Source organism: Chlorocebus sabaeus, chromosome 10, assembly GCF_047675955.1.
Source record: "Chlorocebus sabaeus isolate Y175 chromosome 10, mChlSab1.0.hap1, whole genome shotgun sequence".
NCBI lineage: Eukaryota > Metazoa > Chordata > Mammalia > Primates > Cercopithecidae > Chlorocebus > Chlorocebus sabaeus.
In genome coordinates, this window is record NC_132913.1 from 46720748 (window position 1) to 46747446 (window position 26699).

Below are 26699 nucleotides of genomic sequence, written 5' to 3' on the forward strand. Positions count from 1 at the left end.
GGAAAGTAAATTTAACAAACATAAAAAAGGGAAAAGTTAACTTCTAGAAACTTGTCTTATTTCTTCCATTAAAATCAGTATGCTGATAATAAATAATTAAAATCATATACCAGAGCTTATTACTCTTAATTTTTCAGTACTTACTATTAACATATACTCAACTAAAGATATAATTAAATTGGCAAGTGCTACACATGTTCCAGTGAGGTAAATTTTTGCTCTTTGGGAAAAATATTTCTACATACTCATGGACTTTGATCTCCAAGATGACCTCTTGCTTATGAAAAATGCACCTGGCTGGGCGTGGTGGTTCATGCCTGTAATTCCAGCACCGTGGGAGGCTGAGGTGGGCAGATAACTTGAGGTCAGGAGTTTGAGACCAGCCTAGCCAATATGGTGAAACCCCGTCTCCACTAAGAATGCAAAAATTAGCTGGGCATGGTGGTGTGTGCCTGTAATCCCAGCTACTGGGGAGTCTGAGGCAGAAGAATGTTTGAACCTGGGAGGCGGAGGTGGCAATGAGCCAAGATTGCGCCACTGCACTCCAGCCTGGGTGACAGAGCAGTGAGACTCTGTCTCAAAAAGAAAAGAAAAATATACCTTTATTTTATTTGAAGAATATTATGACTCAATAAACTTTCTCTATTTTGCTTTAAAAGCTCATTATCAGTATGTAAAAATGATCACAGTATAGTACTTAAAATAAGACAAACAAAATGAATTAGAAATGTTTTGATTGTTACCTATGAAAATACAGATAATACAGAAAATACAGATAATAATGAACCCAGCTCTCTTTAAAGACATTAATATTCTCTCTTCATTATTAACATTTTACTAAAATAAAATTAATTATTTCTCCACTCCTCAAAGCAAAATCCATGTTAGAAAATGGTCTGCAGCTACCAGATCACTTCTGCAATTGTCTGTCTGAATCTTTAGCCAGTGCTAACCATATCTGTGTGGCAAAGATTTGTGATTTATTGTTGCTGCAGTGATTTGGTAATTGGTCCCCAAGTTCTCATATATTAATGCTTTATCCTTAAATGGCACATTAGAAAAGAATAATTAATAGAAAGTAATTGATACACTGTATGTGTGAAATTATATATAGATTTGCTGAACACATGAGCAACTGACTACAAACATACATTAAAAACTCATTTAGTCCAGTGAATATTTATTATAAACAAGTTTGAGGGGTTAAGTTCCAACACTGAAAAGACATTTGTGAATAAGGTAGTTTTGTCCACAAGGAGCTCACAATCAAATATTTATTTATTTATTTAATTTATTTATTTTAAGGCTAGTCAAGTGAAGTAGTGGGAGTGTAGGAAGAAAAACAAAGAAATCTCTAATTGGTTGTGATCAATTCGGTGTAAAGACCAGGGCTCTCAGACCAGCCACAATCAAATACTTTAAACGGAAAATTTTCTAAAGTGTTCATATTTTTAATGAAATAATAGCGTATTAAATTTGTATTTCTAATAATAAGTAAAATAAGAATATTTCTCAGCAACCCAGAAAGAACAGGTTGAGAAATTTAAATGTATACCATGTGTGTTAGTGAGTGGCAATCAGATCAGAGTGTTCAATCCCTGTGTCGCACTAAGATAGCTACCATGATGGTTTTGACTTTTTTGCATTTTAAAATTTGTTAAAAGAATAGAAGCATGAGGTGAACTAATAGGAAAATGAAAGCCAATGAAGGAAGAAGATCTTCACTAAATTCCTCAATTGCATGTGTCTGCTCAAAGATTTTACATGGCACACCAAGATGTCTTTATTTCAAAAACCAATGTTGAGAAAAAAAGTAACGACAATTCTTTTTATAAAATAACCAAAGTGGATACAATTATCTGTTTTCTGAATTAGGACAAAACCAGTTTATTTGTTGACACTGAAAGAACTTCAAACATCAGCAAATGAAAGCAATCTTTAATATTTTAAATGTGGTACAGCAAAATGTAATCTATGCTTAACGAACAAAATAAAAATGTTACTTTAAAATGTTGATATCACGATAGTGAAGAGGCAAAAGCAACCCAAGAGTTCATCCACAGATGAAAGAATGAATAAAATATGGCATACACACACACACAGGAATATCATTCAGCCTTAAAATGAAAGGACATTCTAGCACATGCTACAACATGCATGAAACTTCAAGGACATGATACTAAGTGAAACAATCCAGTAACAAAAAGACAAATACTGTATGATCTCACATACACAAGGTACTTACAGTAGTCAAAAATCATAGAGACAGAAAGTAAAATGGGGGGTGACCAAGGGCCAGGGCCAGGGGAAAGTGGGCATGAGGTATTATTGTTTAATGTTTATAGAATTTTAGTTTTGAAAGATGAAAAGAATTCTGGAGATGGATGGTGGTGATGACTGTACATGAATGTGATTGCACTGTACATCCCCAAAGGTCTGACTTTCAGTCTTCTTCTGGAAAAAGGGATAAAGGAGGCACTGTTACCTGACTGTGTTAAGTGGAGGAGACTGAGGAATCTAACTAGTTGAACAGACTTTGTTTGTTTAATGAATGCTTAATAAATATTTCCCATTTTCATATAGTTTTTATATGTAGAGTTTCACCTGTACCTATAACTATAACCTTTTTCTCCCCTCCTGCCCATTCCAGAGATACACAGAACTGCTAATTGCTGAGCCTTTAGGAGTTTCAAATGTGTAAACTGTTTTTTCTAGGCTTTCTTCACTGTCATCTGATAATTCAGTTATTGGGTTCTCTCAATCTGATAAATCAGTTACTATTTATCTATTGCTCTCCAGCTTCCAGAATTTTGTTGCTATTCATTCTTCTCCTGTTTCTTTGCTTATGCCTTTTTGAAAATCTTTTTTTTTCTATATAATCAATGGGGCTTCAACAGTTAGCTGAATTAAGCATGTATGTTAATCTACCATCTTTTTAAGAAGCCTATTGTCCTCTTCTTCAGTCTCATGAAATCCTTTCTATGTTAGAAATTGTCTTCTGTAGGAAGATGATGGTTTTATGAGTAAATACTATGTGGAATTAACTTCTTTGTTTGTTTGTTTGCTTAGGAGGAGTCTCATTCTATTGCTCAAGCTGCAGCGCAGTGGCCCGATCTTAGCTCACTGCAACCTCTGTCTCTTGGGTTCAAGGGATCCTCCCACCTCAGCCTCTCTAGTAGCTGAGACTACAGGCACGCGACACCATGTCTGGCTAATTTTTGTATTTTTAGTAGAGACAGGGTTTTTACCACGTTGCCCAGGCTGGTCTCGAACTCCTGTATGTGCAATTAACTTTAAAGGTCAATTTTATTATAAAGGCTTCCGATCTTCACTTGAAATTCTGCTACGTCTGCTGTTTTTATCACTTCTTTAATACTCACTGTATATATGAAATATCTGCACACCACAGCCTTTTTTGATTTAATCCTTACATGTGGTACTCTGCATTTATTTGTAACTGCATTTTTATTTTAGGAATCTGCCTAGATTTAACTTTCTAAGAGCCTTCCTCCTGCTTCTCAGCAAACACACTTAAAAAAATCACATCATTTTCTCTATGGTCATGTTGCCCATTCCAGTTGTACAGGCATTCTCATACCACTCTGGTATGTCTTAGTTATGAAAGTGCCTGCTTAATATTATGGCGAAAAGCACTGTATATTTATACCTAGGGTTTTGAATTGGGGAAAGATCTAGGCACCCAGTTGAGGACCAACAGAGGACATTAGCACACGATCAGAGATAAATCAATTCCTTTGTCTATAATCATACTGCCCAATACTCAAAAAACATAGCGGCAAAATTTGCTACCAAGCCTTCCTTCAAAACTTTTAACACTTTATCTTCTCACCTCATGTAAACTTACAAATACAAAAGAAAAGGGATGAGGGAAAACAGAAGGGGAAGAGGACAACAGTAACAAAATGCAACATAACGCTTTTTCACTCTCTACTTCCAAACGAATTCAACTTTTTCACTTGTCTTAAGACAGATACTACTTTATTTCCCTATAAAGTTGGAAAACATAAACTCTTTTTACAGATTTTTTGCAGCATCAGCATCACTGTTCAAATAGTGATACCTATACTCTGCTTCAAAATGCAGAGGGGGGGAATCTCCATAGACTGAATAGTTTTGATGTGGCCCTTTCTACCCATAAGGATCATATCATGCTTTCTATATTCAAAAAACATTAAACATACACCTCTACTGTGCCATCTACCACAGCTATAATGACCAGTTTATGTGTCTGTCTCTCCAGTACACGATAAGCTCCTAATGAAGAAAAGAAGAGCAGTGCATTTTCTACTTTTATAAATTTAGTAAGTAATTCAAAAAGAACAACACAGTGCTTATTAAATCAAGGAATAAATCATAACCATGAATTTCTCTTCAAGATAATGGAAGTTTCTTAAATATGCTATCAAGGGTAAATAATGTAGGGACAACACAGGAGAATGCAACCAAAAATATAAATTCATACACAGCATAAAGAATTTATAATAATGCTTTAATACCATTTATGTACTAGTGTCCTCCATAAAAACCTCCACTAGGACAAAAGTTGAATATGAAACATTCTCAAATTAAACATGGTGGGGGAGGGTTTATTAATATCAATCAACCAAAAAAATCTTCCCGGCTAGCCACAGTGGCTCATGCCTGTAATCCCAGCACTTGGAGTCAAAGGCTGAGACAGGAGGACTGCTTGAGCCCAGGAGTTCAAGACTAGCCTGGGCAACATAGTAAGACCCTGTCTGTATTTTTTTTTTAATTAAAAAAATTAAAATAACAAAAAAAACTTCCAGTGGCTTCTCTTCACATTAGAAAGAAGTTAAACTTTTTTTTTTTTTTTTTTTGAGATGGAGTCTCGCTCTGTCACCCAGGCTGGAGTGCAGTCGTGCGATCTCGGCTCACTGCAAGCTCTGCCTCCCAGGGTCACGCCATTCTCCTGCCTCAGCCTCCCGAGTAGCTGCGACTACAGGAACCTGCCACCACACCCGGCTAGATTTTTGTATTTTTAGTAGAGACGCGGTTTCACCATGTTAGCCAGGATGGTCTCGATCTCCTGACCTCATGATCCGCCCGTCTCGGCCTCCCAAAGTGCTGGGATTACAGGCGTGAGCCACCGCGCCCGGCCAGTAAACTATTTTTTTTATATCTGCCTACCTTTATTCCCACAGCTCACTACATTCTAGCCTCACTGGCACTGTGATCACTATAACCTCAGATTTTCACAATGTGACACCTGGCTCTTTCTGGTGATTCATGTCTCAACACAAGTGTCACCTCATCAGGGAGACCTTCCCTGACTGTTATATGTATGTTGCCCTCAATTCTACCTGACTCCCTGTATATGCTATCACATTTTCCTTCCTCCATTCCTGTTTGGAGCTCTTATCAATAATTGAGAATATTTTACTTATATATTTGTTTACTTCTCCCCACTAGAAAGTAAACTTAGTAACAGAAGAAACTTCATCTCATTGACCACAGTAATCCCAATATCTAGACAGTGGAAACACATAAGCGGCACTCCATAAATATTTGTAGAATGAATAAATGAGTGAATGAGTGACAGTATGTGAAGCATACAATATAATGACTAAATGAATAAATGGCTAAAAATTCCTACCTAGGAATGTGCTGTCAGGCAGAATCTTTGAGACCAAACAACTTTTCATCTGATAGCTTTCTTTATGTCTCTTCCCTTACTGAATATCAATACTATAACTGAGGTACACAAAAATAAAGATAATTAAATGAGAGAGATTGGCAGTGTATAAGTGGGTTGAAGAATGTGTCGCATAAGATCACCTCAGGGCACACGCTAGCTGATTCTGGAATTCTTTTCTTTCATAATCCTGTTTCTGTCATTCAATCAACTAGAAAGTATGCACTGAGGATGATGTTTTCTATTTCTAAATATCCATACTAAGGTCTCTTGAACACAAGTTAGTTTTATATTCTTTGCGAGTATTGTAGTAGAAACAGCATGGTCTTCAGTTAGTGAAATATGAATTGGAATCTTAGTTACAACCAGTACTAGTTATGTCAACAAGAAGCAGTTACTTAATATCCATAAGTCTAAAACAAAATGATACTTGGAAACTATCTAGTATATAAGTACCTTCATTGTTAGTTCTCCCTTAGAGAGCAGGAACTGAAATGTAGAAGAAATCATAAGAATAGATAAAACGTATCTTTATTCTAATGTTCACTGTGGAACACTGTGGTCCACCTGTTTACTGAGAAGCAACAGGTCACAAGCAGAGCTAACAAAATTAATGTAAATGTGACTACATTTGCAAAGGGCAAAATCACATCTCTCAACATAGTAGGCATTCATCTGCTGAAATAATAATGTCAGGTCACAGAAACTTCAGCCTTTAAATGTTTTACACATTTCCTAGATTTGTATTTCTAAGAAATGGAGTGATACAGATGTTAGATCCAAACATTCCTGGATTATGACCTTTGTTTTACCGCTTAATCACTGTATGACCTTGAGAGAGTTATTTAACTTCTATAAACCTCAATGAAAATCGAGTTGTCGATAATTTAAACATAATTCAAACATTTCCCATTGCTCTAGGATAAACAAACAAACAAAATCCATTATTATTATTACTACTATTATTATTATTATTTTGAGGTGAAGTCCCACTCTGTTGTGCAGGCTGGAGTGCGTTGGCATGATCTCAGCTCACTGCAACCTCTGCCTCCTGGGTCAAGTGATTCTTCTGCCTCAGACTCCCAAGTAGCTGGGATTTCAGGTACCCACCACTATCCCTGGCTAATTTTTTGTATTTTTAGTAGAGACAGGGTTTCACCATGTTGGCCAGGCTGGTCTCGAACTCCTGACCTCAGGCAATCTGCCCACCTCAGCCTCCCAAAGTGCTGGGATTACAGGTGTGAGCCACTGCACCGAGCCAAAAGTCCTTACTATTAAACAAACAAAAGTTCTCATTATGGTCTACTATGTCCTGTATTTTCTGGTTGCTTACCTCAAACCGCAATTCTTGCTCTCTGTACGCCAGTCACATAGGCTTTTAGTTCTTTCCTTCAAAGTGCTATGTTCCCTTCCTATTTATCTGAGTAGTAACCTTAACTGGAGTTATTTTTCTTCAGATGTCTTTAAGTTACTGTCTAGGTTCCTTTCATTTCAGCCTGAAGATCTCCCATTAGGGCATTTCTTGTAGGCAGGTGTACTAGCAACAGATTCCCTATCTAAAATATGCTCAAAGAGCAAAAGGAAACCCATAGACAAAAGAATGAAAGGAAACCAGGAAAACAATGTATGGACAAAATGAGAATATCAATAAAGAAACAGAAATTTCAAAAAGGAACCAAATAGAAGTTACAGAGCTAAATAGTATGATAGCTAAAATGAAAAATTCACTAGAGGGATTCACAGTAGATATGAGTAGGCAGAAGAAAAGAACCAGCAAACTTGAAGATAGGTCAATTGAGATTATTCAGTCTAAGGAATAGGAAGAAAACAGAGTGAACAAAAGTGAACAGAGGCTATGGAACCTGTAAGACACCATTAAGTGAACCAATATGCATTATGGATACGCCAAAAGGATAAGACAGAGAGAAAGGAGTAGAAACAATGTTTGAAAAAATAATGGATGAAAACTTCCCAAATTTGAAGAAAGACGTGAATCTACATATCCATATCCAACAAGCTCAATGAACTTCAAGCAGGATAAATTCAAAGAGATCCACACAAAGACACATTATAATCAGCTATTGAAAGCCACAGAGAAAATCTTGAAGGCAGCAAGAGAAAGGCAACTTGTTATGTTCTTATGTACAAGGAATTTCAATAAGATTAATAAGCCAGGTGTGCCGGCACCTAGTATCACAGTAAAAGACAAGCAGTGCAGCATAACAATAAAGACACAGGTTCCATGTCAAATGCCTAGGTTTGAATCCTAAACTTCACTAATTGCCATGTAACTCTGGGAAAATTCCTTAACTTCTCCATAGCTAAGTTTTCCCATCTATAAAATAAGAATAATGATACCTCCCCCTCACAAAGTTGTTTGGAGGATGAAATAAATTAAAGCTATAAACTCATGACAGGTTGCCTGGAACATAATTAATCACTCAAATGTTGACTATTACTTATTATTATCATTATCACTTTATAGAGGTTCTAAAAATTTTAATTCTTATTTCCTTGAATTTCCCATATTTCTGTGAAACAAACACTGACTATTGAGGAGGTATGACACAATAATAATCTTTTTGTTTGCAGAAATAGTATGAATTGGTAAAATAATAAAAATTTATTTTATGTATGATAATGCTATCAGGCTAAATGTTCTATCACCTCCTTTAGCAAATCCTTTATTATCAGAGACACTGAGTAAAATAAGTGATCAATGAATATACTTTATTTTTTTCTCAAGCTTTGCCTCTGACAAGAGATGCTTATCCTTTTGTGGTATGGACTTATGCTTTTTCTATAAACAAACAGCCCCAAATTATTATCATACCTAAAATCTTAACAAATCTTTTCTTTTTTTAGATGGGGTCTCGCTCTTTCACCAGGCTGGAGTGCAGTGGTGTGATCTCAGCTCACTGCAACCTCTTCCTCCTGGGTTTAAGTGATTCTCCTGCCTTAGCCTCCTGAGTAGCTGGAACTACAGGCGCACACCACCACGTCCAGCTAATTTTTGTATTTTTAGTAGAGACAAGGTTTCGCCATGTTGGCCAGGCTGGTCTTGATCCCTTGACCTCATGATCCACCTGCCTTGGCCTCCCAAAGTGCTGGGATTACAGGCATGTGCCACTGCACCTGGCCAACAATTCTTTAATATGAAACACCCAGTTGATGTACACATTTCGTCTTATATTTTCAAATTGCCTGTTTGTTTGAATCTGGACTCAAATAAAATCCGTATATTGGATCTGGCTGATAATGACTCAAGTCTCTTTTAATCGCTAAATGCTCTAGCCAATCTTTTCTTTTTCCTTCCTTATTATTTTTAGCTCAAGAAACTAGGTTCTTTGCCTTTTAGAGTTTTCCACAGTCTGGATTTTCCTGACTCTATCCCCCTGGTGTAATTTAACATGTCCTTGTGTCCTTCTTATTTCCTGTAAATTAGGCCTGATCATATTTAGGTTGTTTTTTTTTTTTTTTTTTTCTTTTGGCTGGACAGCCTCCTATGGGAGGTACATACTTTTGTTAGCAAGTACATAATTTATTTCTTATGTAAAACAGTGATAATAATGGTGTCTAACTCTTAAAGTTAAGAGGATTAATTTACTACCGGTCAAATGTTTAGATTAGTACCTGGCACACAGTAAGGACTCCACTAACATTAGCTCTTATTATTACATTGCATATAGAGAATCAATAGGATTTGATACCAGCTTAGATATGAATTTGTGAAGAAGAAGCTGAAGATAACTCATATTTCTACCTTGAGTGGCTAAGTAGATGTTGATATCATTGACTAATACAGGGAATATATAAAGAGGAAAAGGTTTCTGGAAAATTAGAAGAAAATCAGTTCAAGTTTGAACAGGTTGAATTACATGTCTGTGGGATAACCAGGTACCAATCCTATATAGAGAGCTGCAAATGGAGGTTCTGCAATTTAAAAGAGAGGTCTGGGGAGCTACAGATAAAGATCAAATGGCGAGCGGAAAGGGAACTTAATGAAGGTCACATTTATCACAAAAGACTACAAGACCTCTTTGAAGAATGGATTGGCTTTGGGTAAGGAGAGTTAGTAGCACTTCAAGAAAAGGAAATATGTGGAAAAAGACATTCTGACAAAATCGACAGTATATTTATATTTGTGGCTAAAAGAGTGCTTTGACTATAAAATAATGTGTGTTGGAAAGCAGAGGGAAATTAATTTATGTAGATAGGGACAAGGCTACATTTAAATGGCTTTGAAATTCAGGAATAGGTAATGCAATTTAAGTAGGAAATAAGACACTGAAAAAGTTAGCAAGAGAGCTGAACTCTGCTGTGGCAACATTATACAAAAACCTATCATAACAGAATATGGAAAGTAAAATGTACTTACTATATTATTCGAGAGGATTTTAATTTATGCCAGTTTTATTTCCACTGAAGTTAAAAGGAATGTTGTCTAGGCACTGTAACTTTAGGCAATAGCCCCAAGGCAGAAAATGTTATCTTTAGTACCTTCCCATATTTCTTCCCAGTCCCTTCTCCTGCCTCTCCACTTCCCTGGTGAACCAATGTTCTCAATCTGCTCTAATATAAAAAACTACATTTTTGCAATGATGCAATGTCTTGTTCCCTGAAGTACTCTGGTTACATCTCCTTGCTCAGTTCTACTCTCCCAGGAAATCATTCATTCTCTGTCGCCCCTCTACAGATCTCAGCTAAGAAAAAAACAAAAATTGATTATCTAATTAAGGTAGTGCATACAACACTGTAAGTGATCAAAATCCTAGGAGATATTTAATTTCAAAAAGAGGAATCTGTTAACACCTATGAATTTCAAATTGTTAAAATATATACTATCTCCCTGTTTTCTGTACTACACATTCCAGTTACAAAGTAAAAGACAAAAAAAGTCACTAATTTTCCTTATATTACACTTTGCACACCAGCAAAGTCAAGTTTGCTGCATAGATATTTACTGGGTCACTACTAGGAAAAAGTATTGAGACAGACTCTAATGAAACTGCAAGGATGAATGAAATATAATCTATGCCCTTACTAGATTATAAGGAATTTATAGGTGAAACAACTGAACACACAATCATCACATAAGGTATATAAGGACTCTGTAACAATGTTTCTGAAACTTAACCTATGTATAAACCCCTTATGAAGACAGAAAAAAGGTTTTGTGAAACACCCTCCACCCACTGACTTATTATATTGTTACTGAAATACAGAAAAATAAAGCTATGGATAAGGATAAACTCTTCCTCTTGCTTCCAGATCTTCTTTCAAATACCAAAATGATTTCCAAATAGGCACATAAAAGCTACAAACAACACAGTTCAAATACACGGTTCAAAAACTGTGTATTGTGTTCACGAATACAATGTTTTTGTGAAAATGTATCATTATAGTCAACATAAAAATGGTACTGACTGCTATTTCTCCATAATTTTTCAGTTACATTTTGGTTTGACATGCCTATAAGTCTAGTGATATGGTTTGGCTGTGTCCCCATCCAAATCTCATCTTGAATTGTAACTCCCACAATTCCCATGTCATGGGAGGAACCCAGTGGGAGGTGACTGAATTATGGGGGCGGGTCTTTCGTGCGATGTTCTCGTGATAGTGAATGAGTCTCATGAGATCTGATGGTTTTAAAAACAGGAGTTTCCTTGCACAAGCTCTCTCTCTTTCTGCCTGCCACCATCCATGTGAGACATGACTTCCTCCATCAGGATTGTGAGGTCTCCCCAGCCATGTGGAACTGTAAGTCCAATAAACCTCTTTCTTTTGTAAATTGCCCAGTCTCGGGTAATCAGCAGCATGAAAATGAACTAATACATCTAGTATGCCCTAAATGATTTAATATCATTTGTTTCTACTCAAATGACTGCAAAACTTTTAGTTCACTCTGATGTCATCAGGCTTTCACCTAATACAAGTGAACCACTTATAATATTAAGTCTATTGTTGTTCTTTTCTCATTAGACTAACATAATCATAGCCCTGAAAATACATGGTAGTAATTGGTTATAAGGTAGGCATGGCATACCACATGATCTAAGAATATGCTCACACTAATTTATTTTATATTAACATTGAAAATTTTAGCCCTTTCTCCCTGTGGAGAATACATTTGCACACTCAGGTCCATGTACCCTGTGTTGAAATAAATTGCTATAACAGAAATAACAAAACTGAAAGGCAGAAATGATACAGAGATTAATTCCAACTGAAAAGGATCCAAAGGTTTTATGGAGGAGGTAACATTTGAAATGAACTGTGACATTTGAGTTTAGTGCCAAGTGTCTACGTTTTCTGAAATTTCCCTTCCATAAAGATGACACTGAAAATATAAAGCTACTAGAGTTTAGAAAAAAAGACACACAGGAAATATTCAGTGGTAAGGGGAGTGAGGACAAAAATCATGAATTTTATAAACAAAAGTTGACGGGTTTCTTTTGAGGAGAAAGAAAATCAGAGAATAAAATTGCAAGCATTAGATGTGCTATTTGCAAAATCAACAGCATACTTTGCATGTTGTAAAGTTTACACATACTATCTTACATTTTGATGCAAATGTACCCATTGATGTAATGTTTTAAAATGCATTTAAAAATGCATTCACATAAGGACAGCTTCAGGAATATTTGTATCAGTTCAACTTTTTTTAAACATTCATGACACGCAAACTTTTGATACTATACAACAAAAAAAATTTCCATTTTTGTCAAAATTCTTTCTCCTCCATGGCTTTTTCTGTGTATATTTATATAAAAAGAACAAAGAGGTTAAATATCACAAACCCATAACTCAGTGTACATCACCCATTTTCTCATCTCTAGTTTCTGCAGACTACAGTTATATTTTATCCACTCCCTTACAAACGTTTCTTACATCTCACAGCAGAAGTGTGCATTAGTGTTCTACAAAGTGTGAGGGGAAGAAAACAATTTACTGGCCAGATTAAATTTCACGTTGCCTTAATTCAGGAAATATTTACCTAGTCTACATGCTAGACACTGCTGATTACAATAAGAAAACATCAAACCACAGCAGAAAACTGGTTTTCATTTTATATTCTCTGATGTTTCTATAATTATTCCTAGATCTGTAAAGTTTCTTTTTTAAAGACAGATTTATTAAACAGTAGCTCATTTAGAATTTTCTGATAAATAAGAATCTATCTTTAAATCAAGGGATTGTGTAACATTACACATTTTGACTTGTTCAAAAGAAGTTAAACTTGAATCTGTGCAGTATGGTGTTATTTATATATGCAGCCACTCATACAGAGAACATCATGCATGCTTTTAGCTCCATTAATTGTTAAATGTTAAAACAGTACAACTTATGAGAAAATGCAGTACAAGTAAACAGATGGTTTCTTTCATACAAATATACATTTAGGAATAGCAATGGGAAATAGATTTATATGAAGTAACTTAAATGGCTGCTACATACTAATTTTGAAGATACTATTCAAAATATTCAGACTCTGTAAAACAAAATGTTTAAGACATATTTTATAACTTTACTGTACTACATTTAAAAATTTTAACACTTTTAGATTTGTTACTTGCTATAAAATATAGAAATTCTTAAAAAGATTTTCACTTCTGGTTTTATTACTGTTATATTTTACTACAGATATTTTAAAATTGACTATAACTCTACTTTTGGTATTAGAAAAGTGAAAAATAAAGGTCAGACAGTACACAGTAAACTTGTTCTGGAAATGACTACTTTTTGTGCTTTTCAGATAATGACTTAACTATCACTTACAACACACTAGGAAAGATATTTGACCTTTCCAAGTCTGTTTGGGCATCTGTAAAATGTAATGATATATCTTTTAAAATTGTTAAAGGTTCAAATAAGTACCTAGCATCTTAAAAAAATCAGTGGATAAATAAATATTAGCTTTGTTCTTCATTCCTCAACACATTTATCAAAATATATTTATTAAAAATATTTAATGATAGTCGAGTACAGTGCCTCACACCTGTAACTTCCATGCTTTGGGAGGCCTAGGTGGAAGGATTGCTTGAGGCCAGGAGTTTGAGGTTACAGTGAGCTATGATTGTGCCACTGTAGTCCAGCCTGGGTGACAGAGCAAGACCCTGTTTCTAAAAATAAAAACATAACAAACAAAAAAACCCACTAAAATTTAATAGAAAAGCAATAAATAATATTAAAATTATTTACAATAAAATAACTCATCACTAGGTATCCAGCACTTACTAAAGTTTTTAGTTTATAAATTCCTGTAAGAGCTGACCATTAGGCTCATTTACTTCCTCAAATGTTGTATTTCAACAGTATTAAACTAAGGCCAGGCATGGTAGCTCACGCCTGTAATCCCAGCACTTTGGAAGGCCGAGGCAGGCAGATTAGTTCAGGTCAAGAGTTCGAGACCAGCCTAAGCAACATGGTGAAACCCCAGCTCTACTAAAAATATAAAAATTAGCTGGGCATGGTGGCATGTGCCTGAAACCTCACCTACTCAGGAGGCTGAGGCAGAAGAACTGCTTGAACCTGGGAGGCGGAAGTTGCAGTGAGCCGAGATCGCATCACTGCACTCCAGCCTGGGCAACAGAGCGAGACTGTCTGAAAACACACAAACAACCAAACAAAAACTAAAACATCTACATGTCTCTGAACATATGTTCTTTCAAGTCTATATGCCTATTTCCTCTTTCTAGATTCTCTTCTACATTATACTTCAAAAATCTAGACCACATGTCTCACTCCTCTGTAAATGTTTCTTGATCCCCTGTGCTAGACAGAATGAATCATTTCCCTTTCCATTCTTCTCCTAAAACTTCCAGGGCTGTCCCATCTTTTGGCTTCCCTGGGCTACACTGGATGAAGAGGGATTGTGTTGAACCACACATAAAATACAGTAGCACTAACTGTAGCTGATGAGCTAAAAAACAAAAAACAAAAATCACACAAAAAAATCTCATAATGTTTTGACAAAGTTTCCAAATTTGTGTTAGGCTACACTGATAGCTGTCCTGGGTTGCATGTGGCCCACAGGCCACAGGATGAAGAAGCTTGACTTAAACCATGGAGACAGTAGAGTTCAAATAAAACAAGTGAGATGTTAAAAAAAAAAAAAAAGACATTTTAACAATGGCATAAACATTTTTTCTTTTTTTTTTTTTTTGAGATGGAGTCTTGCTGTGTAGCTCAGGTTGGAGTGCAGGGGTGCAATCTCAGCTCACTGCAACCTCCGCCTCTCGGGTTCAAGCAATTCCCCTGCCTCAGCCTCCCGAGCAGCTGGGACTACAGGCATGTGCCACCATGCCTGGCTAATTTTTGTATTTTTAGTAGAGATGGGGTTTTGCCATGTTGGCCAAGCTGGTCTCAAACTCCAGACAAGTGATCTGCCCACCTTTGCCTGATCCACCCACCTCAGCCTCCCAAAGTACTGGGATTACAGGCATGAGCCACTGCACCCAGCCACAATGGCATAAACATTCTTCGTCAAGCTATCTTAGTCTATCAGGATTAGTTTTGGCCACGAGTGACAGAAAGCCCAAAAGTGAATGGCTCATACAATACAGAGTTTTATCTCTGTCATGTCAAAGAAGTACAGGGATAGGCAGGCCAGTATGGACAGTGTAACATTATGTTAGTAAGAATTTTCTTTCTTACTGTTGCTTTATCCATTCTCAGTATAGGGTTTCCACTCACAGTCCAATTATGCTCACAATTCAGCCAGCAAGGAGGAAGGGGCAAAAAAGAGGATGTGCACCCATTCCGTTAAGGACACATCCTGAAAGTTGCACACACTACTTCTGCCTATATATCTCTTGCCAAAGTTTAGTCAGATTACTATATCTAGCTGCAAGGGAGACTGGGGAAATGATGTTTTTATTCTAGGTAGTAATATGCTGGAAAAAAAATTAGAAGGGGGGGAAAATCAGTATTAAGGACAACTATAAATCATTGCCATACTTGGTTATATCTTCTCTGTGGTAGGTACCTGACATTTTAAATTTACTATCTAACACCAATATTTCTGACAGTATGTACACTATAACGTTATATAGCAATTCCTTCTAAACCTCAATTATTAAGTATTACTATTGGGAGAGATGTATCTCTACAAAATTTAAGTAATATTCATAATAAAATTACCAAGAAGAAAAATGGAAAAAAAATTTTTCTTTTTTGAGGCAAGCTCTTCCTCTGTAGCCTAGGCTGGAGTACAATGGTACAATCTTGGCTTACTGCAGCTTTGAACTCCTGGACTCAAGCAATCCTCCCACCTCAGCTTCCCGAGTAGCGGGGACTACAGGCTTGAGCCACCATGCCTAGCTAATTTTGTTTATTATTTTGTAGAGACAAAGTCTCACTATGTTGCCCAGGTGGGTCTTTAACTCCAGGGCTCAAGCAATCCCCCATGTTGGGCTACCAAAGTGCTGGGATTACAGGAATGACAGCAACTGTGCCCAACCAAGAAATTTTAATAAAAACAGAAAAAGTCACTTTATTTAAAAGGTTGCCGGCCGGGCGCAGTGGCTCACGCCTGTAATCCAGCACTTTGGGAGGCCGAGGTGGGCAGATCACGAGGTCAGGAGATCGAGACCATCCTGGCTAACACGGTGAAACCCCATCTTTACTAAAAATACAAAATATTAGCTGGGCATGGCGGTGGGCACCTGTAGTCCCAGCTACTCAGGAGGCTGAGACAGGAGAATGGTGTGAACCCGGGAGGCAGAACTGGCAGTGAGCCGAGATCGTGCCACTGCTCTCCAGCCTGGGTGACAGTAAGACTCAGACTCAAAAAAAAAAAAAAAGATTGTGTTGTGACATATTATTAAATATATAGTAAAATATTAAGTAAGAATATTTGAAGATAAAATATAGCCACTCTAATAATGAAATTACATATAAACAAAACTGCATGTATATGAAACTGCACAAATACACTCAGAGAAGACAGAGGATTAAGGGAGATTTAAGAAAATAACCTCTAAATTATTTTATTATACTTTCTATAAATGCTGTTTAGACATCTTTAATCAAGTAAGAACTAATCACAAAACAGAACAGTAAAAATTCTAACAGGATAAAGCAAAGTCAGGTTAGTCCAAGTTCTCAAATCACGTAATTTTAAACAAGTAACTTTACAGATATTGATGAGTATGATGAGGGTAAGAAAAATGTAGTATGTGCCATCTTTTGTGCTAAGTGCTTTATGAGCAATGTTTCATTTAATATTCCAGACATAATAATATTATCCCCACTCTAAAAAGAAAAAATTGGGTCTTAGACTAAGAAATTGACTCAGGATCACAACAGCTACAGAAGTAGCAGAACACAAACAAAAACAAAGGATTTTCTAACCCTAAGTCCATGTCCTTAACTATTATGTGCACTACTTTCCCTCAAGCTCTCTAAACCTTGATTTTCTCACCCATTACATAAGGGGAATGCACAGTACTCTAAACTATTCTATAGTTCATTCTGGTTTTTTAAGATGTTGCCATTCTAGTTGTCTTTCTAGTTGTCTAGTTGTCACTCCCTTTTCCTCAAATAAAAGAATATTAACAGGTCTAATTGGCCTCTTTGCTGAAACTTGCTGAAAGTCAATAAATTTATCACTAATATACATAATGTAGAAATCTATTTATTAAAACAGACAAAATGGCCACAATTTGTAAGTAAGGTAAATTTGAATGTTTAGGATATATCACTGATCTTTATGGTTGATTTCACGTCCCTTGTGTATCTGTAAAGGAGTAAGCCATAAAGTTCTATCAGGAAGAGGGAGGAAAGCTAAAAAAAATGAATTTAAATTTCATAATCCTTTTAAATTCAAATAATGCATCGTTTTATACGTGAAGATACTGAGGCACAAAGAGGCTGACTTGCTGGAAGTCACACCGCTAGTATACAGTGACGTTAGTACTTGAACTCTATTGGTTCTAAAATCTAAGCTCTTTTTTATCCACCCTGTTTCCTGTGGTTAAATTATATTAATTTATTAATATCCTTATTTCAATTTTAACATAAGAACACTAAAGATAGTAATTGATTTAGCACTTTCTGCTTTATCATGAATGCCAACAAACATTTGCTGAATATAGTAAGAAGATGTGTATTAAAATAAATATCTTAAATACAATTATGTTATCAGTAACACTGGAGTAATAAAAATTAAGCATTACCAAATTATTAGGAACAGAGAACTAGGATGATTAGGGAACACCTCAGGGAGATGATTATATGTGGATATGCTATTAGAGAGAAAGGTTGATTTCACCAGAAGAAATTATTTTTAAGTGTGAAAATAAAAACAATATTCTAGGTAAAGAGAATAACATGAATTAAGTGTGGAGCCAAAACGTGTATCCAAGGTAGGGAACATAGTCCACATTAGGTAGAGTATACCATTCTTATTCTTGAATAATAGAAAATATGCTGAAGACAGCCTGGGCACAGTGGCTCACTCCTGTAATCCCAGCACTTTGAGAGGCCAAGGTGGGTGTATCACTTGAGTCAGGAGTTCGAGGCCAGCCTGGCCAACATGGTAAAACCCTGTATCTGCTAAAAATACAAAAATTAGCTGGGCATGGTGGCGCATGCCTGTAATCCCAGCTACTTGGGAGGCTGAGGCAGAAGAATCATCTGAACCCAGGAGGTAGAGGTTGCAGTGAGCCAAGATTGCACCGCTGCACTCCAGCCTGGGCAACAGAGTGAGACTCTGTCTCAAAAAAAAAAAAAAAAAAAAAAAAAAAGGAAACAAAGAAAGAAAAGAAAATATGCTGAAGACAAACTGAGGAAGGATCTTAAATACCAAGTTAGAAGGTCTGGATTTGATCACACAGAAAATGAGAAGCCACCACATGTTTTCTTCTTTTTTTTTCTTTTGAGACGGGAGTCTCGCTCTGTAGCCCAGGCTGGAGTGCAGTGGTGCGATCTCAGCTCACTGCAAGCTCCGCCTCCTGGGTTTACGCCATTCTCCTGCCTCAGCCTCCCGAGTAGCTGGGACTACAGGCGCCCGCTAGTTTTTTGTATTTTTTTTTAAGTAGAGATGGGGTTTCACCGTGTTAGCCAGGATGGTCTCGATCTTCTGACCTCGTGATCCGCCCGTCTCAGCCTCCCAAAGTGCTGGGATTACAGGCTTGAGCCACCGCGCCCAGCCGCCACCACACGTTTTCAAGTATAGAAATAAAAGGAACCGAGCAATTATTTAATCAGATTAAACTGGGAGTTGTGTACAAGTTTCAATGGAATTGACAATGGCCAGGAAGAAGGGAGATCAGTTAAAAGGTTTTGACATTTATATACATTGTGGCATCAAAGAAAAAAACAGAAATTCTCCTGACTTCTGAAAATTTTGATTAAAACATATATAAAGTGTATATTACGTAATATATAAATAGCTACTACACTTCAGCTCTGAAACAGCACATAATATAATCCCCCTCTCTAACCATAACATTTTATCTTTAGTTCTTACTATGTCATCTCATTATACCAGTTTATGTATCTATGACTAGTCTCCTGACCTCTCTACTTCCTTTGGATAAATCAGCCCTTTCCTGGCCTCATTTTATTCCAGCCACATGGTAAACATATATTTGAACTACTCTCTCACTAGTACTCTCAACCTGAATCAATGTTGAAATCTACCCTCTTTTCTTAACTCAAAGGGCTGGCAAAAGCCTCACAACAGTGACATAACAAAGTTAAGGTTTCTAGTATCAGTCACTTATGAACCTCTCAAATGAACACTTCTTACTCTTTAACTGATATTTAACATCTAATAATATTAAATATCACTTCTCTTCCTGAAATTCTTGGATTTTGATCAGTTGCAATTAATTACTCTCTTAATATTACCCTAAAAATAAACTGTGGGAAAAAAATTTAAAACAAAAATAAGCTGTGGGAGTCAGCATTTTTCAGTTTTAAAAAAGGTTTCATTTAATGCTAATGTTAACTTCTTTGGTTGTAAAGCACTAGATGCTGAACAGAAGGTTTCTATAGAAATATGTCAATATTTTCTTATAAAATATTCAGTTAGGGCAATAAAGTTCTAATTAAGAAAAAACAAACACGGAAAGAGCTACAAATCAAACAAAGCTAAAATGCTGCCTTAGGAAAATGAATAAATATGCTATAAGTATTAGTAGACAAAATTATGATGATAAAGCCTTTAAAAATAAAATTTCTCTCTAGCCTCTGCAAAATGTTAAACTTAACAAATGAACCAGTTTAAAAAAAAAGATTCAACATAAATACAAACATTATCTATATGTGAATTTATACTTCTAATAATGCTTCTGGATTTAATGAGTTAAATTAAAACAGAGTTAAAGAAGCAGCAGGATCATGGAGTAAATAATTTAGTACAAATTTATCTGTTATTTAAGAGAATTTTTTAAAAATGATATAACATTCATGATTGTAATTCAGATTTTATCACTTAGAATTTTCTAATGTGGATAAAGGCCCTGGTAAAGTTTTTCTTTAGGTAATATATGTCCTTATACACAACAGAAATTAACACTTAAAATTCAAAAGTATCATTTCCTTAAGAGAACCATCTTTATCAAAAAATGCTCCATATCTGGAAGACTCTACAAATCCTATAAATATCAATAAGAAATTTAAGCAAGATGCCTAAAAACTCTACCAAGGCTATATATATATATATATATATATATATATATATATATATATATATTTTAGACCAAGTCTCTCTATTGCCCAGGTTGGAATGCAGTGGCACAATCTCAGCTCACTGCAACCTCCAACTCCCAGGTTCAAGTGATTCTCCTGCCTCAGCCTCCCGAGTAGCTGGGATTACAGGTGTGTGCCACCATGCCTAGCTATTTTTGTATTTTAGTAGAGACGGGGTTTTGCCATGTTGGCCAGGCTAGTCTCAAACTCCCGACCTCAGGTGATCCACCCACCTCGGCCTCCCAAAGTGCTGGGATTACAGGCGTGAGCCACCACGCCCAGCCTACCAATGCTACATTTTCATAATCTTTCCTTAATAATTCATTACAATCTCAAGTAATTTACTTTTATATGTATTTCCTAATGTGGAATCACCTTAACCTTTCTGCCATTTTTCAGTAAAAATAAAAACTCAAAACAGATGACATTCAGAGTTTAACTCACACTGAAATAATTTAGTATATTTAGGCCTATAATTTCAGTTGTAAATTAAAAGTAATTTTCATTTTAAATCCTTTAAAGCAATATTTTAAAAGTATTTAAATAGCTAGAAGTATAAGATATGATTCATTTAAAATGTTAACATTCAACTGGCTAGTAAAAGAAATAATTATTTCAAATTATAAATGTTTTCTAGGTCAATTCTCATTCTCAGAGAAAACCAAACTTCCTTAAAAGCTTAACTATCATTTTGGTCTTACTGTGATCAATGTGGTCAATCTTGTGACATCACTGTTGGGAAACCTGCAATAGGAAAACAGAATTAGCAATCAGCTGAAGCATACTTAAGAAATTTCAGAAACTAAAAAGTTTGTTCAAAATTTGTGTCTTTCTTGATGCCATAAGTCATACTGAAATTAACCTACAGTATCAGGGTCCATATAATTAGCATGACAAAAATAAGCACAAAAGGACTGGAGTTTATTTATAGATCATTATTTATTATAGTATGGCAGGTCATGTTTTTGTTTATAATCACCAACACCCTAGGGTGAACATAACATATTAAAAAATAAACTATAGGACATTTGGGTTACAAGTTTTATTTGTCTTCAAGACAAATAAAAATGTACTAAGAAGAGCAAAACAGTATCTTAAATATGTCACAAACTGAAGACAATTAGGTATTATTTATAAATACTTTTCTGTCTATGATTATCAGTACAGATGAGAACCAAAATGTCATCTACTTAATACTGGAGACATTACCACAAGCTAATGTTTATGAATAGTGACAAAATTATCAAAAGATTGAAAATATCACTGGGAATAATTCAGAAGAGGAAACAAATATTTCCTAAGCTATAAATGGCTTCAAGTTTATCCCTGTGAAATCTAAATTTTTAGAATTTTGTTGTCGTTTTTTCAAGACAGGGTCTCACTCTCACCCAGGCTGAAGTGCAGTGGTGCGATCTTGGCTCCCTGCAACCTCTGCCTCATGGGTTCAAGCGATTCTTGTGCCTCAGCCTCCTGTGTAGCTGGGACTACAAGCGTGCACCACCACACCCAGCTAACTTTTTGTATATTTAGTAGAGACAGGGTTTCACTATGTTGGCCAGCCTGGTCTCGAACTCCTGGCCTCAAGTGATCCACCTACTTTGACCTCCCAAAGTGCTGGGATTACAGGCAAGAGCCACCGCACCCGGCCTGGAAATTTCTTTATTAACAAGTCTAATTTGAGATGAGCCCTTAAACGTTTAGTGTTAAAAAGTAAGACATGGTTATGGCATTTTAAGGTTCCTAATGGGCTTTCAGGTGTTATTTCATCAGATCCTCATAATGATTCCTTCAAAGGGGCAGGAAAGAGATATTCCTTATTATAGACTCCAGGAAAACAGAATTTAGAGCTGATACATGACTTGTCTAAACACAAAGAACTGAGTTTTTCCTGGTTTCTCTTTTACCTCTGACCTTTCACCTAGTCCAGCCTACCACTACTCTTCCTCACTCTGTCCTTAATTCAAAAACTATTACTGCTAGTTACCTTACTAGTTCATGATTACTGGCTCTCCTATATTACCATTATAGCCTCCCTATTTCTATTTTTTTTTTTTCCTGCCTCAGCCTCCTGGGTAGCTGGGACTACAGGTGTGTGTCACTACACCTTGCTAATTTTTTTTCTTTCTTTCTTTTTTTTTTTTTTCTGGAGAGACAGGGTCTCACCATGTTGCCCAGGCTGGTCTCAAACTCCCGGTCTCAAGTACCTACATCTGTTCTTAAAGCAAGTAAATCAAATCACATCATTCCCTTATTCAAAACCGTACAATGGCTTTAGCAGCTCTTAGAATAAAACCCACAATGCTTACTATCATGACCTCATAGGCCCTCTGTTACCTTGTGCCCTGACTGCATTTCCTGTTTCTACCATGTTCGAGTCACAAGCACCCTTTTGATAATCCCCAAACATATCAAATTTGTTCCACTTCAGGGCCTTGACACTTGCTCTTCCCTCTGCCCTCTTCATAGGACCGGTTTTCTCACTTCAATCAGGTCTCATAACAAACGCCACCTCCTCAGAGAGGCCTTTCTTTACCACCAGAGGCTGTTGTCAGCTTTAACTTCCTGAAGGAAGATATAGTACCTGGAACCCAATAGCTAATTAGCTGCTGAATGAATGAGTGAACAAGTACTTATCAAGTTCCTACTGCATCCAGCATTATGTCAAGAGCTACAAAGGAGCCAAAAGAAAATTTAAGTAGAAACTCTTGCAAGAATTACTACCTATTTAAAGAAAATATGCCATAACAACTTGGTATGCGTTTTTAAGTCACTGCAAGAAGCATTTGGGAAGCTTAAAAAAAAAGCAACGCAGGGGGTGATGGGAAAGCGGGGGTAGTGAATTAAAGGTGTACGATAATGAGGGTCTGGATAGTGAAGATGAGAAAACGCAGAGGGAATGGGAAACCCAAATCTTAAATGGTGAAACCAGAGGGCTTCATGCTAAATTAAGTATTAGGAACAAGGATAGCAAAAGAGTGAAAGATTACATCAAAGGTTCCCACTAACATAATGAAAGAAATCTGCAGTGGTAGGGTGGGGTGACTTTTGTTTAGAACAGTAGGACAGGCCAGTGTTACCAGAGGTCATTCAAATGAAGATACTTCCCACCAGCAGGTAGAAATTTAGAAGAGTCCAAGATTTGAAAATCAGTTACATAAAAGTACAGTTCAAGCCAAGACTGTGGGTGAGTTCACCAAGGGAATATGGAGAAAAAACAGAACAGCCAGCATAATTTGGCAGAGACCTGTAAGTAGGGCCCATGGGAAATAAGAAGTAGAATTGCAGGGTTTTTTGTTTTGTTTAAGTTCAAGAAGTAGAGACATAGAAAATACAATGAATAAAGGCACATGAAGAAAGATTTCCAAAGAGGAAAACATATTGAACAGTTTTAGAGGGGTAAAAATGTTAGAGGGGTAAAAGAAGATAAGACAGAAACATTCTCTTTAAACTAACCTTCTCTACCCCTATCATACCAAATAAGATCACAGGCGCGGATGGTTCATGCCTGTAATCCCAGCACTTTGGGAGGCTGAGGCAAGCAGATCGCTTGAGCCCATGAGTTCAAAACCAGCCTGGGCAACATGGTGAAACCCACTCTCTACAAAACATAAAAAAATTGGCAAGGCATGGTGGCACATGCCTGTAGTCCCACCCAGCTACTCATGAGTCTGAGGTAGGAGGATGACCGGAGTCCAGGGAGGTCAAGGCTGCAGCGAGCTCTGATCGTACTATTGCACTCTATCTTGGGTGAAGGAGTAACCCTGTCTAAAAGGAAAAAAAAAAAAAAAAAAAAAGAAGGTGGCCACGTAGATAAAATACATTATTCTCTCTGTATCCAAAAAACTGCTTTCAAGGAGCTACTTGCCTAACATTAAGCTCTCAACTTTAATCAATGCAAAAATAAGTCTTTTGATGGTAACAGAGTCAATACAAGAAGTCTTGTGAAGGAAAAAACTACTTCTATAAAACCCTGTGATTCAAAACAGGTATTAAAACTATTGTAAACAGTTACGCTCAAACTATGCATATCTGAATAAAAGATAAATTCCATTTTACTTTTGATTTTTTGGAAAAATTTTAAGTTAATTAAGGATAGATCTACAGTTAAAATATATACAGTTTACTTAAAGTACTAAAGCTCATAGGATAAAAAACTAGTAAAAGCATTCCTTCCTCATGATAGCAATTTTTATACATGACTCACTAGGTACTTGCAATTGCATGAGGAAAAAAACACGGGAAATTAAAACGACACTAGAGGATGAAGCCAGACTAATCTTAAAGCTGCTCATAAAAATCCTAAGTGCCTTTTACGAGCAAAAGGTAATTCTTTCAAATCATTTCAAAACTAAGAAACGTATTCAAATTACACATATAAAAAGTAATGTTACATTTTATGAAAACATAATTCAACTAATGTATTGGTTATATGCTACTTCTCTACAAGTCACTGTTTTAGTAAATATGCACAGAGAAAAATCTCAGTAATATTAACCCCCAGAAAACATCTACAAGTATTACCCACCTACCAATGTGGGAAAATAATTTTAAGTCATGATATGCAATCCTATGAGTATTTTTCTAGCAATCAGCATGTACTATCTTTATTTTTCTTCATGCTCTGCCCCAAAACAAAGTCTTTCTTTATGTACTCAATTTTAACATACTCTAGTTTTAACCTTTCCTTGACAATACTACATACCTACAAATTATGGATATCTACAATACTACATACCTACAAAGGATGGACATTCATCCATACCTACCTCAGTAAAAGTAATCAATGAAATAAATGAATAGAATATCTATCTGCTTTTTCTCACTTTGCTCAATCTTAACACAGAAGTAATGCTGATTAATCCTGAAATTTGTTTGTAATCAACACAAAATATTTAATCATTCATTTATATATCAGGTTGATTTTTTTTGTGTGCTCTATGCTCTTTTCAAGGTATGGTTATACAATAAAAAAATTATTTTCAAAATTTATATATGAAAAATAATCTCACAAATCATGTGCTATTTGTAGATGTATCAGTGTTGTTATCTTAGATTATAGACCATGGACATGGAAAAGTTAAGGACTGTCTTTATCATTCTCTTTTTAAAGTGTCAACTGTACATATTTTGGCATTTATTTTTAAGGTTTAACAAAATTTTTATAGAACTTTTTTTTTTTTTTTTTTTTTTTTTTTTTGAGATGGAGTCTTGCTCTGTCACTCAGGCTAGAGTGCAGTGGTGTGATCTCGGCTCACTGCAATCTCCGCCTCCCAGGTTCAAGCGATTCTCCTGCCTCACCCTCCCGAGTAGGTGGGATTACAGGCGCCTGCCACCACACCCGGCTAATTTTTGTACTTTTAGTAGAGACAGGGCTTCCCGTCTTGGCCAGGCTGGTCTCAAACTCCTGACCTCATGATCCACCCACCTTGGCCTCCCAAAGTGCTGGGATTACAGGCGTGAGCCACCACGCCCGGCTAAAACCCTAACTTGCTAATCATTTCAAATACTGACTTTTTAAATTTGAAGATTATTATTCAGTAGGGAAAAAAAATCACAGGCTTAGGATATAAGCAATACTTTTTTGGCAGGAGGGGAGGATACTTGAAAATAATAGAAAATTATATACTGGGAAACTGGTGACAATGTGATCTATCCAGGGTTGTGCAACAGAACTTTCTGCAAAGAAGGGAATGTTCAGTGCCTATGCTGTCCAATATATACCTGCTATGATGTGGATATGGTTTGTTTGTACCCACCAAATTTCATGTTGAAATTTTATCCCCAGTGTGATATTGCAGGAAAGTGGGGCATAAGGTAGGGTGTTTGGGTCATGGGGGTGGATCCCTCATGAATGGTTTGGTGCTGCTCTGGCAGTAATGAGTGAGTCCTTGCTTGAAGACTTGATTGGTTCTCTAGGGAATGGGTTAGTTCCTGTGAGACTGAGTTGTTATAAAGCCAAGAGACCTTTGGGTTTGGTCCCTCTCACCCATGCCAGCTTCCCCTTTGACGTTCTCCACCATATTTTGATGCAGCCTTCACGAGAAGCTGAGCTGATGACAGCACCATGCCTCTTGTACAGCCTGCAGAACTGTTAGCTTAATAAACCTCTTTTCTTTATAAACTACACAGCTTTAAGTATTCCTTCATAGCAACTAAGACAGTAGCCTATAGCGAAATGTGGCTACTGAGCACTTGTAATATTGCTGGTGTTACTAAGGAACTAACTTTTAAATATTATTTAGTTTTAATTACTCAAATTTAAATAGACACATGTGGCTTATGGCTACCATATCAGATGGTACTACTATGTATTTCAGAAACCATA

At 36.3% G+C, this 26699-nt stretch overlaps 1 protein-coding gene across 26 annotated transcripts in view; it reads right to left on the reverse strand.

Annotated features, from left to right (window-relative positions):
* The window catches only part of BAZ2B (bromodomain adjacent to zinc finger domain 2B), a 409685-nt gene that overhangs the window by 232666 nt on the left and 150320 nt on the right, over positions 1 to 26699 (reverse strand). For 25 of the 26 annotated variants that reach the window (XM_073019726.1, XM_073019727.1, XM_073019730.1 and 22 more), the window contains one exon: positions 21076 to 21118. The exons of the other annotated variant lie outside the window; for it this stretch is intronic. The gene's annotated coding sequence lies outside the window, so the exon portion shown is untranslated. The remainder of the gene's footprint in view (positions 1 to 21075; positions 21119 to 26699) is intronic. 26 annotated transcript variants of the gene reach the window in all.